We start from the raw sequence: 13,434 nt of genomic DNA on the forward strand, positions 1-13,434 counted from the left end.
GTCGGCCAAGAAGGACCGGAACCACTGCAAAACAGTGCCCCCGATCCCACTTCAGCCAACCGTCCCAGAAGGACACCATGGTCAATGGTGTCAAAAGCCGCTGAGACGTCCAAAAGGACTCGCAAGGATGCACTCCCTCCATCCAGTCTTAGCATAGGTCATCCACCAAGGTGACCAAGGCATTAACTAGATACAATATGTCAAAAACAAACCAAGTCCCTGCCCCTAGAAGCTTGCAATCTGAATTTCATCACTGTGGAGACAACAAAGAGAATAGAAAAAAGAGAATGGCCACGGTTGCAAAGGATAAAAGCAAGCAATGATTACAGCCCCCCCCCTCCCCAAGTTGTTCCCCTGACTGCATTTGCAAAAAATCTCTCTTCAGGTGTTACTTTCAGAATCTAACAATCTGAAACCATCTAGACACACCCTGAACCACACATGTCCCCATGGATCTTAATGTTCAGCATTTGTCTGCAAAGGGCAAAGATGAATGGGGGCAAAATTCCTCCATGTGGGGTGGAATTTCAAGGTTCTACATCATGCGGAGGAATCCTCTGCACATTTGGTGCTACCCTCTGTGGGCAAGCACTGAATGTGCAGATCCCCAGAGAGGCTCTGTTGTTTGAGTCTCCTCCTGCATTCGGACACAGCACCTAAATAGGGCTGCTGTCAATGTGTGATGTGGAGGCACTTCCTTAAGGCACATTCATACCTTAAGAGGCATGAATAGTTGCTCAGGAAGGGGGGGGTTCTTTCCAGTCTATGTGCAGTTCTTCCTCTCTCAGTCATGAACATTTTATACTTTTCCATTTGTCTTCATTAATGTCACAGAAGACCACTTGGGCATCCCTCTTCCACCCCTACCAATCATCTTTTGTTTCTGGAGATGCTTCTATAGTGATCTGAGGTCCTGCCACGGGCCTACAAGACTCTGCTTTCTCTCTTTTCCTTTCACCTGCCTCCTCTGGGCAAGAGCCAATAACACCTGGCAAGCTGCTATCCTTTATAAAACTTTTATCTCCATTGTTGTGGAGGATTCCATTTTCCCCCCTTTCTCTTTGAAATGTTACCCGTGGCAATTTTTCCTGAATTATTTTCTTTCATCAATAGTATGCAAGCATGAACAGGATATGCTTTAATGCCAGGCAACAACACTCTAGCCTTGCCTGCCAATACCAATGGATGCCAGTTTTGCAGAATTTGGGCAGGGAGAAGCAGAAACTGGGAAGGGGGGAGAATCAGGGGGTGGGGAAGCTGCGGGAGGGGGTGGATCAATGACATGCCCCAGATCCTCCCCCCAGCAGTGCCCCTGACTGCTTTCTCTCCTCTGCACCAGCAAAATTGCTAGCACAGGAGACCCACTGTAGAGCAAGAGGCTTACAGAGGCATAAGGGGATTTAAATCCCCTTTCCCTTCCAAAGCCTCCAGGTCCACCCTCTCCTGCTGGATACAGTGCACGCCTTTTTGGCTGTATCCAGGATTGGGTTGTAAATATCTTGTAATTTCGAAGATACTCCCTTGCCTGTCTCTTGAATTGACTCACACTGATGCTAGTCTTTACAGATAGCCCCAAAGATCCCTTGTTTTCCCTTGGCTGCTCCATCACGGAAAGTAAAGGTTGGAGAGGGCTTAGCTACCCCAATCCTCCCGAAGCCAACACTGCACTCTTTAAATCAGGGGTCTCTAAACATTTTGGCTGCATCAAATATCTGGCACAGTGTCAAGGGCCGGGGAATTTATAAAATTTATAAAATTAATGTATTTATTTAAATTTATAAAATTTAAATAAATACATTAATAATAATAATAATAATAATAATAATAATAATAATAATAATAATAATAATAATAATAATAATAATAATAGGTATTTATATACCGCCTTTCTTGGTCTTTATTCAAGACTTTATTCAAGGCGGTTTACATAGGCAGGCTTTATTTAAATCCCTTATTAAATAGGGATTTTTACAATTGAAAGAAGGTTCTTTCTTTCAAGAACCACTACATTCATGTTTCATTCCGATCTGGCTTCACATTCTGGCCTCCATCCTCCCACGCTCAGAGCAGATGGAATAGCTCGGCTTCAGCTTGTCAGCTGCTTCAAGGTCGCACGGTGCCGGTGGCCTCGAGCTGGCGACCTTGTGGATGTTATCTTCAGGCAGACGGAGGCTCTACCCTCTAGACCAGACCTCCAGCCCAAGAGATGGAACTTCACTGCTATTATCGTTATTAACTGTTTTTAATGCCAATAAAGGTTTACAGATGATAATGATGATGGAACTTTAATGAATGACTAAAATGAATGAATGAATGAATGAATGAATGAATGAATGGGCTTGAATGTCCAGGATTTCTCCAAACACCAACACAGTCCAAGATATAAAGCACACACTTAAATGGACCCCCATTCCCCCACCCCACAAGCACAACTCTGGTTGTGTTTGGTCAACTGTGCCAGAGGCTCTCAGGGAATCAGAGGCTGGCCGTGGGCCAGATAATGGCACTCCGTGGGCCACATCTGGCTCCCGGGCCGGGGTTTGGAGACCCCCTGCTTTAATTCATTCCCCAAGTAAATAATTAGAGCACCTGTGGCAAAAGAAAGGCCTGTTTCCATTCAAGTGAGACCTCCCGATAGGAGAGATTCAGTGTTGCAAGCCTTCTTGCCCTGCTTGCAGTTGGCATTCTGGTCTGCCCTCTGCATTCTTTGCATAAACCACTTTGCAGGCAAATCCACATAAACTCCCAGCCACATTGAGAGGTGTTCTGACCTGACTCATATCCCAGTCAGAATGATTGGCATAAATGAGTATGCAGTTTGACCCAGAATGAATGTTCCTGTTTCTTTGCAGTCGCACCTGCAATGTGTTTACAAAAAGCTCCCATCCCTTTCCAGAGAACCCTAAGTGCTATGGACAGAATGACAGCCGGTGAGGGCTAGAGGTTCATGGAAGGAAGCAAGGAAATGCATTTTGTATGCAAATTGCCCCTTTCTCATGACTTGTCACTGCCTTATCTTCCCTTGTCCCAAATACAATAATATCAATAACCAATAAAGGTCAATAATAAAGATAAAAATCTTATGAGTAGGTGGTTATTATTAAGAAGCAATGCTACCAGCTAGCCTCCCGTTCTCTCTTTGCAAACACTGACTCTTGTATCTTTATTATGTAAGAAGTTTCTGGAGAGCCTTATTTATTTACATTTTTTTAAAAAATCATTTAACTTTAACTTTAGTAACTTGGAAAATATTAAGAAACCCAAAATTATTGCAAAATGAATAGAATTACAAGATAAAAATTAAAGAATCACCGGAGGGTGGTCAATTAAGAACATTTAAGGTTTTAAAGACCAAAGTCAAAACTAAGATGAACTGACTCAGTGGTGTCACTACGGTTTGCATCACCCAGTACGGGAGGCCAGTGCAACAACCCATGACGGACCTCCTCTCGTGTAGTGGGTGGGGCAATGCCCCAGGTGGTGGGCATTGTGATGCACCATTGCCTCACCCCACTGTTTTTATTTTTATTTTTTTACTATAACTTTTCATAGAATCAAGGTATTTCAACTCCGTTTATTCCATTATTCTGCATGGAACATGCATTGAATGATATATAACACAATTGTATTATTCGAAAATACCAAGATTTTGTAAATTTTGAAGAGTAGTGGTACCACCCCCCTGTGTGTGTCACCCAGTGTAGCTTGCACCCCCATACTCCCCTAGCAATGCCACTGAACTGACTATAGAACCAAATTATCAACCAGTGCAAGCAATATTGAATAGGTGTCATAGGAGCCATGAGGTCTACTCCAACAGCAGCTGGGCAGCATTCTAAATCATGAGAAGGAAGTCTTCTTGGGTATAGAGCTTGCCTCAGGAGCATTGAACATGGGTAGAGCAGGACCCAAGTCTATGCATCAAAGGGCGCAATCCTAACCCCTTACGTCAGTGCTTTCCAACACTGACATAAGGGCAATGCAGCTCCTAGGAAAGGGAACAAACATTCCCTTACTTTGAGGAGGCCTCCATGAGTGACACCCAACTGCAGGATGCAGCACACGTCCCATTGGCACCGCTATGCCAGTGCTGGAAAGCACTGACATAAGGGGTTAGGATTGCACCCATAGTGGCACCTCCTCATAAGTATGTTCAGGATTTAAGTGCCGGAGCACTTTGCAGGCCAAACCAAAACTGTCCTCAGGCTACTTAACAGATATTAAGTTGTGCATTCAGTCAAAAAAAAAGAATCACTTTTGAGTACTGACTGTGTTATATTGAGTGAAATTTGCGAGATGGTTTAAAGAATCATTTCTGTTCTATCTGAACAGAGGCAGAAAAACACAAGGCCAATACTCTTAATTTTACTGGCTTTAAGCAAATGTTACTCCATTTATATCTGATTTATCTCTATTGGAGATGAGTACATAGCCCACACTCTTTCTCATTGTGCAGTTTAAGGAGACAAGAGAAATTTTGTTTACAGCCTCTTGCGAAATGCACTAGGAACTGAGCAAGAAATAGTAAAACTATATGCTTTATAGACTAAATCAAGCAGTGCAATACGTCTGCCCTCTTTATTTTGGAGGACAGTTGTATTTATGATTATGAAGCTATGGAATGTTGACACTTTGACCTGATCAGAGAAATCTGTGCACCCCCAGATGTGAACTCAGATGCAGGTCACGGACTTCTTGCAGATCAGGGAATCCTGTCTCCATCATATTTGAGTCAAGGAAGCCAAATTACATGTGTGTGAATCTGTAGGGAAAACACTGCATGAAAATAAGAACATAAGAAGAGCCCTGCTGGATCAGGCCAAAGGCCCATCTAGTCCAGCTTCCTGTATCTCACAGTGGCCCACCAAATGCCCCAGGGAGCACACCAGACAACAAGAGACCTGCATCCTTGTGCCCTCCCTTGCATCTGGCATTCTGACATAGCCCATTTCTAAAATCGGGAGGTTGCACATACACATCATGGCTTGTAACCCATAATGGATTTTTCCTCCAGAAACTTGTCCAATCCCCTTTTAAAGGCATCCAGGCCAGATGCCGTCACCACATCTTGCAGCAAGGAGTTCCACAAACTGACCACACGCTGAGTAAAGAAATATTTTCTTTTGTCTGTCCTAACCCTCCCAACATTCAATTTTAGTGGATGTCCCCTGGTTCTGGTGTTATATGAGAGTGTAAAGAGCATCTCTCTAACCACTTTATCCTTCCCATGCATAATTTTGTATATCTCAATCATGTCCCCCCTCAGGCATCGCTTTTCTAGCCTGAAGAGGCCCAAACGCTGTAGCCTTTCCTCATAAGGAAGGTGCCCCAGCCCAGTAATCATCTTAGTCACCCTCTTTTGCATCTTTTCCATTTCCACTACATCCTTCTTGAGATGTGGTGACCAGAACTGGACACAATACTCCAGGTGTGGCCAATACTCCAACCTGCCCTCCCCTGCATCTGGCAATCAGAGGCAGCCCACCTCTAAAACCAAGAGCTTGCCCATACCTAGTATGGCAAGGCCCAACCACACTCCCCAAAAGAAGCGCTCACCAAAATTGTGTTCCATTTGTGTTTTCAGTTATACACAATTTCCTTGATTTCTTGGTATGGAGGCTTTTGAGGTACCTTTAATCTATGTTTTGAAGACTGTCCCTTTTGGGAAGGTCTAGTATACAGTACAATACATGCACAATTAAGCTCTCATATGAAGCTCCCAATCAAGGCAATGATTGTAGAAGCAATCAAGTAATAAACAGAGGTAATCAAGCATTTACTTGCTCAGCAAAATGTGAAGTAATGCAGTAGATAAAATTAAGATACTTTTATTTATTTATTTCCCACACTTTTATACCACCCTTCCATCAAAGAGCTCAGGGTGGTGTACATAGTTCTTCCCATCCTTTGGACCTCACAACAATCCTGTAAGGTAGGTGAGACTGACAAATAGTGACTGGCTATCCCACTTGTCCATGTATGATGTATTTATGCTCTAGAGCAGTGTATCTCAAACAGTGGGTCAGGATCCACTAGGTGGGTCACCAACCAATTTCAGGTGGGTCTGCATTCATTTCAATATTTTATTTTGAATGTATTAGACTTGATGCTACCATGGTACATGACTGCATTTGCCTCAGACCCTCTGACCTCATCATCAGCCAGCGTCAGGGTTTTTAAACCCTGACATGATCTAAGACATTCCGTCCCTCTCCCCTTTACAGTATCTGGCTGCAGTGCCTCAGTCGCTAAGACCACCAGGCCATCAGGTGAGTTTGTGCTGGCCTCCCTCACCTGGCGCCAGGGTCTGAGGAGGATGGGGGAGGGTGGTGTTCCGGGGCGGGGGGAGGATGTTTGGCAGGTGGGCCCGTGGGCAGACCATGAATGGGAGGGGGATGGAACCAGGATCTGGCACATAGGTCAGATCTTAACCCTCCTCCCAGACAGTGCTGACTAGTGCTGGGCTGCTCAGAACTGTGCCATGTCTTTAGGTGGCGCAGATCCAAGTAACCCCATTGCCACATTACCCAGGGTAAGGGGAATCAATTCCCTTGCCCCGGGTTGTGCTGTGGTCAGCCCCAACCCTGCACTGAATACAGGCCTTCCAGTCTGCCTGTGCAGGATAGGATTGGGCAGTGAGCAGCTTATTGCTGCAAGCAGAGTCAATACTGAATCTAGACCTGGGATTGGCAGCTTCCAACCCAGGGTGTTTCCTGGATCTGAGGACATGAGCCAGACCCAGAGACTGGTGCTCAAGACACACCAGGAGCTCAAGCAAAGAAAGAAGACTAAGTTCCCAGGTATAGATGCCCCCCCCCCCACTCATTGACAGGTTAGGGACTTGAGCAGTGGAGAAAAATGGAACCCTGTCTTTTTTAAGTTTATAAATGGTGCTTCCAATACTTTCTAAGCTAGCAAATCGCAAATCCTTTTTTTTATCTTGCAAATTCCAGCTGTCATACAAAGATTTCTGCAAATGGACTCTCATTAATGCCTTTGGGAATGGGAATAGACCGGGAGCTAAAGTTGGCACACTTACTCTCTCTCTCACACACACACATACCAAAACAGTTTGACTCACCCTGTCATATGCAAATCAACATGAGAGAGGGAGCTTTAGCCTTTAGAACAGCAGGGAGAGGTTGCAAGAGCGAAGCATGTGTTGAATGAATGATTTCTGGGTATAATTGAAATGTATTGAAAGAACGGATCATTGAAAAACGAACCTTCAGAAAGCGGGGAATATCTGTACTGATGCCAGCACTGGCCAATCAAAAGGTTTCATATTGCCTGCCAATCATAGAAGCCAGTGTTGCCTATCCCAATTTCTTTCTGTGTTTGCATATGGTTCTGATCATAAACCTAAAACTTGACCAAAGTTCGTTTGAAAAATGTGCGACTCTACACACAAAATTCCACGATGGTCATGCAGAGAGCCCTAGACCACTTGACATGGAATGACCCTGATGTCAGAGAGCCCACCATCCCAGATAGCCCTTTAGGCTAGGGCCCAGCTGTATTGGTTTTTGTTTAAGCACTGGAATTCCTAGCACTGATGGTAATTTGGAAGAAAAAAAAATAGTTGCTGGGATTTCTGGGATGAGTTTAGAAAAATATTATAAATGAAAATGTCCCCCAGCCCCAAGGCTTCTGTTGATGTATAGAAGCACCTGAAAACTGCAGCATAGCATGGCCAACTGCTTTGGGTACTTTCTAGCAGTGTTAGTGAAATTTGTAATTACACGGTTCAGCATATGGATTTCGCATACTCATAATTGTAAGTAATGCATGCCTAGATACTAAACCAGGCACACTTCCAACCACAGTTATTCTATAAATTCATATGACTGTCAGGACATGTAGTTTCCTGGGCATCTGCAATCTATGCTAAGGACATCAAAGATTCTGAAAAAAACAGAATTAGTTGGTGCCCTGGTGCCAGGAGGAAGGGCTGCTGTAGCAGCAGTTCAGATATGGAAGGAGAGGGAGAGACCTCTGTCCTTGCACTCCTGATGATGTCATTGAGTGCCTAATGGGATCCAAGCAGAATTGGGGAACGCGGAAAGCAAGCTATTTTCCATGTTGTTTTGGAAAATAGCTTGGTTACTGAGCCCAGTTCTCAGCCAAGCCAGAGGCAATTCACCCATTACTAGCACTTCCATACTTAATTGAAAAAACTTAAGAGAGATAGAAGTGTTGGTACTCCTCTGGGCCAGACTTCCCAGCCTTCAAGCATGCTCCACTCCCCACTTCTTCTCTTGTCTTCAGGCTCTTGCCCTCATAGTAAAGTGTACGCAAAAGAGTTTGGATATTTGAGGGTAGGAGTGCCAGGACTTGAAATAAAACATACTGATATGGGGGTAGAAAGTAGTAGTGGGATAGAAAGTCCGCATAATCTCTAATGCCTGCAATGTACAAAACAGTACTTTATAAACCAGGAAGGAAGACGTAGAGATGAGGAGGTCTTCATTGGCCTTTGGGATCACCTGACTCAGATGAAGAGGATGGCAGCTGAATATAAGATTCATTTTATTATTATTATTATTATTATTATTATTATTATTATTATTATTATTATTATTATACATATAATATAATATATAATAATTAAAATATAATATATATAATATCATTATTATAAATTATAAAATTTATTTTATTTTATATAATTTATATAATTTAATATATAAATTTTATAAAATTTATAAAATATAAAATACAAATTTTATAAAATTTATATAATAATAATAATAATAATAATAATAACAATAATAATAATAATAAAATGAATCTCATATTCAGCTGCCATCCCCTCCATCTGAGTATGGTCAGGTGATCATACTCACCTGACCATACCTGATTTTTAATAATCACACCTGACCACACCTGATTAATAATAATAATAATAATAATAATAATAATAATAATAAAATCTGATTGTCAGCCACTATGAGTATCGTGTAGTGGAGCAGAAGAGAATTTGTACCTGGGCCCAGGGTCAAAAGGGGGGCCCGGGAGCCAAAGGAGGGGGCCCAGAAATTTCCTGGGATCTTCCTGGGATTTCTTATCTACTCAGACTTGTAGCCTGCTGGGGACACTACCATGACTGGGAATGCTGGGGACACTACTAATGCCACATGGGTTGGCAGACCTGGGCTCCAAAGACTTTTCCAGCAGTCTCAACCCTCCCCCCACCCTGTTTTGCCCCTCCCTGCCCCTATTCTGCTTGCCCATCACCACCCTCCCCCACTCTGTTTCACTCCTCCCTCTTTGCAAAGGGCCCCAGAAGAAACTTTGTACTCCCTGATAAAATTCCTTTCAGCTACCCTTCTCTTAGTGGCTGACAATCACAGACTGAAAAACAAGGAAAAGCACAAAAACTAACACAATAAAGTACCACCATTCAGAAATCTAGAGCAGATACAGAATGAGCACCAAAACAGAGGTCAGAGCACAGCTAAGCTTAGTGAGAGATTAAAAGCCTGCTGAAAGAGGGACATTTTTATCAGGTGGTGGAATGCCAGAATGGGCAAAACTTGCCTGACCTCGCAAGGCAGAAAAGTTTCACAAATTGTATGTCACTGTGAAAAAGACCCTTTCATATGTCACTGCCCAAGGTGTCTTTGGAATGGTGGGCTGTACAAAAGGCTCTCACCAGTCTAGATGACCTTTGAAGGTTAGTCAAGGAGTCAGCTTTGACCCATAGAGGCTAATCTGCCTGGCTTGTTGAAGGACCAGGACACTGCCAGTGGAGGAGGTAAGGCACCAGGGGCCCAGCGTTCCAGTTGAGGGCCCTGGTGCCTTACAAGCATTGGAGGAAATGCTGAACAATCAGATTTCTGACGGCCAACTTCTTTCACTGGCCCTGCTCCTGTGCCTGCAGTAACAGCAGCCTGCTACGCAAATGGAACCAGTATAGATGTCACTGGCTTCACTTCTATAGACCAGGCAGCTGTCAAAGGAACAACAGCCAGGCCTGTGAAGACCTGGGCAACTCAAATGTTACAAAAGGGTCTCTAATTTTTCCCCTCTCGAAGCAAAATCATTTTTTCACAGTGAATCAGGAAGATCTTAGTATTGTTTTCTCATTAGGTTGCTGGCAGGAGTTTGGGAGTGTATCATGCTTTTCCAGGTCTGACTAAGGCTCATATCCTGCATAAAATTTGCAGCAGGGAACAATCTAATAAAAAAATCCATCCAGATTTTTATGTGTGCCTGTCAGCCTGTGCAGTTCTGTGGGGCCAGTGGAATTTAGACGCAAAAGGAAGTTATGTCTTCCAGCTATGGAGCCAGGATATAAATCCTATTAATCTAGATTTCCATAGAGATCAATGCCTGTGTACAAGAAAGCACTGGGAAAAAATATATGTGTGTGTTTGGCACATTTTCTTGCTTCTGATGCTTTTGCATGTCGCGTATATAATGTGCCTATTAGATTTCCTGCTTTATTAATGTGTACTTGTATTTTCATTTGCCTTCCTGCTTTGCTCACCATATGGCAAACCAGCATCTGGAAATGAAGCTTATTCCTGCATGTGCTGGCTAAAGAAGGCAATGTATCTTTCTTCTCCGTGCCATTTGAAATGTAGATTTAGCAAGCCAAAAGTAAAGGGGAGTGAGGATGAGCTGGTGCTGGAGGGAGAAGGAGGCTGCCACTGCTGTGATCCTCTTCCAACTTGCTCCCAGGAAGTTGGGGGAAGATAAGAGTGCCCAGTGGCAGGCTAGAGAGAGTGGCAGGCAGGCAGGCAGGGGGCTTTTCCATTCTCTGCACCTCCAATGGTGCTGCTCCATGCAAACTTTCTTAAGAACATAAGAAGAGCACTGCTAGATCAGGCCAAAAGCCCATCTAGTCCAGCTTCCTGTATCTCACAGCCCACCAAATGCCCCAGGGAGCACACCAGATAACAAGAGACCTGCAAGGCCTCCTGGGAATTGTAGTTTAAGAACATAAGAACAGCCCCACTGGATCAGGCCAAAGGCCCATCTAGTCCAGCTTCCTGTATCTCACAGCAGCCCACCAAACACATAAGACAACAAGAGACCTGCATCCTGGTGCCGTCCCTTGCATCTGACACAGCCCATTTCTAAAATCAGGAGGTTGCACATACACATCATGGCTTGTAATCCGTAATGGGTTTTTTTCTCCAAACGTTTGTCCAATCACCTTTTAAAGGCATCTAGGCCAGATGCCGTCACCACATCTTGCGGCAAGGAGTTCCATAGACCAACTGCACGCTGAGTAAAGAAATATTTTCTTTTGTCTGTCCTAACTCTCCCAAAACACTCAACTCTAGGTGGCTTCATGGTTGGTTCACCCCTGATTCATCTAGTTCAGTATCCTGCTTCCAACCTGATACCACCAGGAGGCCCACAGAGGGATAATCAAGCAGAAAATAAGTCAAAGTGACGATAGAACATGTGAAATTATTATTCAAGGAGGAAAGAGAGAAGGTGTTGAAACTAAAGGAATTATTTGGTCTTGCTGACTTAAGACAGACCTGCTCCGAGATTCAAGAGCCCTTGGCAAATTGCTGTCTATGGTCCTTCGCCTAACTCTGGGTGGGTTACACTACCACCATAATAAAGGCTATATGAGATCAGACTGCAGAGATGATCTCAAAGGTCAACAGTGGGACTTTCTGAGGGGGCCCTGAATCCTTGGCAGCTGTTCAATGATGTCAACTCTGATCTGTCTGCTCTTGTAGAAGAAGCTGGAGTTATTCCCATATCCAAACATTTTTTTCACTCAGGGTACCTGAAGAAGTGGTTGAACAAAGATTTTAGAACTAATTTTAGAACAAAGATTTAGAACTAACCCCTGCTAATTGGGTAAGAGGCACTTTTTCAAGTGGGTGCTCCTTTTTTTAGCAGGGGGAGAGTAACTAGCTCACCTCACCCCAGCAGTGTCTATTCTAGTGGCTGTCTGCTGGTGTTCTTTTGCATCTTTTTAGATTGTGAGCCCTTTTGGGACAGGGAGCCATTTAGTTATTTGATTTTTCTCTGTAAACCGCTTTGTGAACTTTTAGTTGAAAAGCGGTATATAAATACTGTTAATAATAATAATAATGATGATGATGATGGTGATGATGATGATGATGATAGGTAAATTACAAATTAAATTGTCGCCAGGGCTGACTAGTATGCACTTTTGTCTTGCTTAAAATAAAACGAAACTGAAGTGTTCAGTTGCTGAACTCATAACAGAAGCATGCAGTATATACCATTAAAATCAGAGGTAATCGGCATGCACCAGGTAGTTTAAGATATGAGCACATCAATAGAGACTAGGGTCACCAACTCTTAGGGTCCAATTATATGGTCACCTGGTAGTAACAGCAATCATGTTCCGGCTGAACAGGGTACTTTCTAGGGGCATGAAAGCCAGGATGCTGACATGGGTTGACATGGGCTGCCACTGCTCTTGAAGTTCTGCCGGCCTCAGTAAGTTGTAGGTGGGACTGTCCTGTGTGTATGGAGGATAACGAGGCATTTTGGTGGAGGAACTGGAGAAGTGTCGAGAGAGAGGGGGGTGGATCAGGTGGCAGTAATGCACAGCAGATCCTTTCCCTCATTTTTTGGTCTGCCTCACCCCTGGCTGTCCTTGGATGTATGCCAGCTACAGACCTTCAGGGAGTCTATACAGAAGTAAGAGAAATAACTTGTGGGCCTTCTGATTACCCCACCACCACCACTACCATAGCATGCAGCACACACCTCCATGGTGCTCCTGAATAATATAGCATTGCAGTGGTGGGATTGGACTTTCCTGGATAATTTTTTTTTAACCGATCCTGCTCTTGAAATAATGTAAGAAATTCAGGAGACCCTTGTTAAAAATCTCCAATCTTGCTTTCAGTAATCACCTGGAGCTTGATGTTTATTCCTTGAAACTCCAGCCAGTCCTGGAGAGTGGATGGTTGGCAACCTTCAGTCTCGAAAGACTATGGTATAAGCCTACAGCACCCGGTATTCCCAGGCAGTCTCCCATCCAAGTACTAACCAAGCCTGACCCTGCTTAGCTTCCAAGATCAGACGAGATCAGGCATGTGCAGGGTAACAGCTGCTGTTGCTTGTGAATTTTTTTTCTAAGGTTAAATCATGACAAATGAACTGTCTAAAATTAAGAGGAGATGAGACCTGGAGCTTGGAGTTTTGTAAGGTTTCATCCCCCATAATTACTGTCAAAGATCACTGTTTGGTTGGTTGGCAACCTTCAGTCTCGAAAGACTATGGTATAAGCCTACAGCACCCGGTATTCCCAGGCGGTCTCCCATCCAAGTACTAGCCAGGCCTGACCCTGCTTAGCTTCCAAGATCAGACGAGATCGGGCATGTACCTCTGAATATCAGTTGCTGGGGAGCAAAAAGCAGGAGGAACTATTTTCTTCAAGCTCTTTTTGGGCACTTCCTGGCACCTTTTGGTTGACCACAGTGT

The 13,434-nt window shown here is 43.8% G+C and overlaps 1 pseudogene; it reads right to left on the reverse strand.

The window, feature by feature from the left end:
* Window positions 1-12,951: 12,951 nt before the first annotated feature.
* On the reverse strand, window positions 12,952-13,068 carry LOC136646659 (5S ribosomal RNA; annotated as a pseudogene).
* Window positions 13,069-13,434: the final 366 nt, after the last annotated feature.

The sequence above is a fragment of the Tiliqua scincoides genome, chromosome 3 (genome assembly GCF_035046505.1).
Source record: "Tiliqua scincoides isolate rTilSci1 chromosome 3, rTilSci1.hap2, whole genome shotgun sequence".
In the NCBI taxonomy this organism is placed as follows: Eukaryota; Metazoa; Chordata; class Lepidosauria; order Squamata; family Scincidae; genus Tiliqua; species Tiliqua scincoides.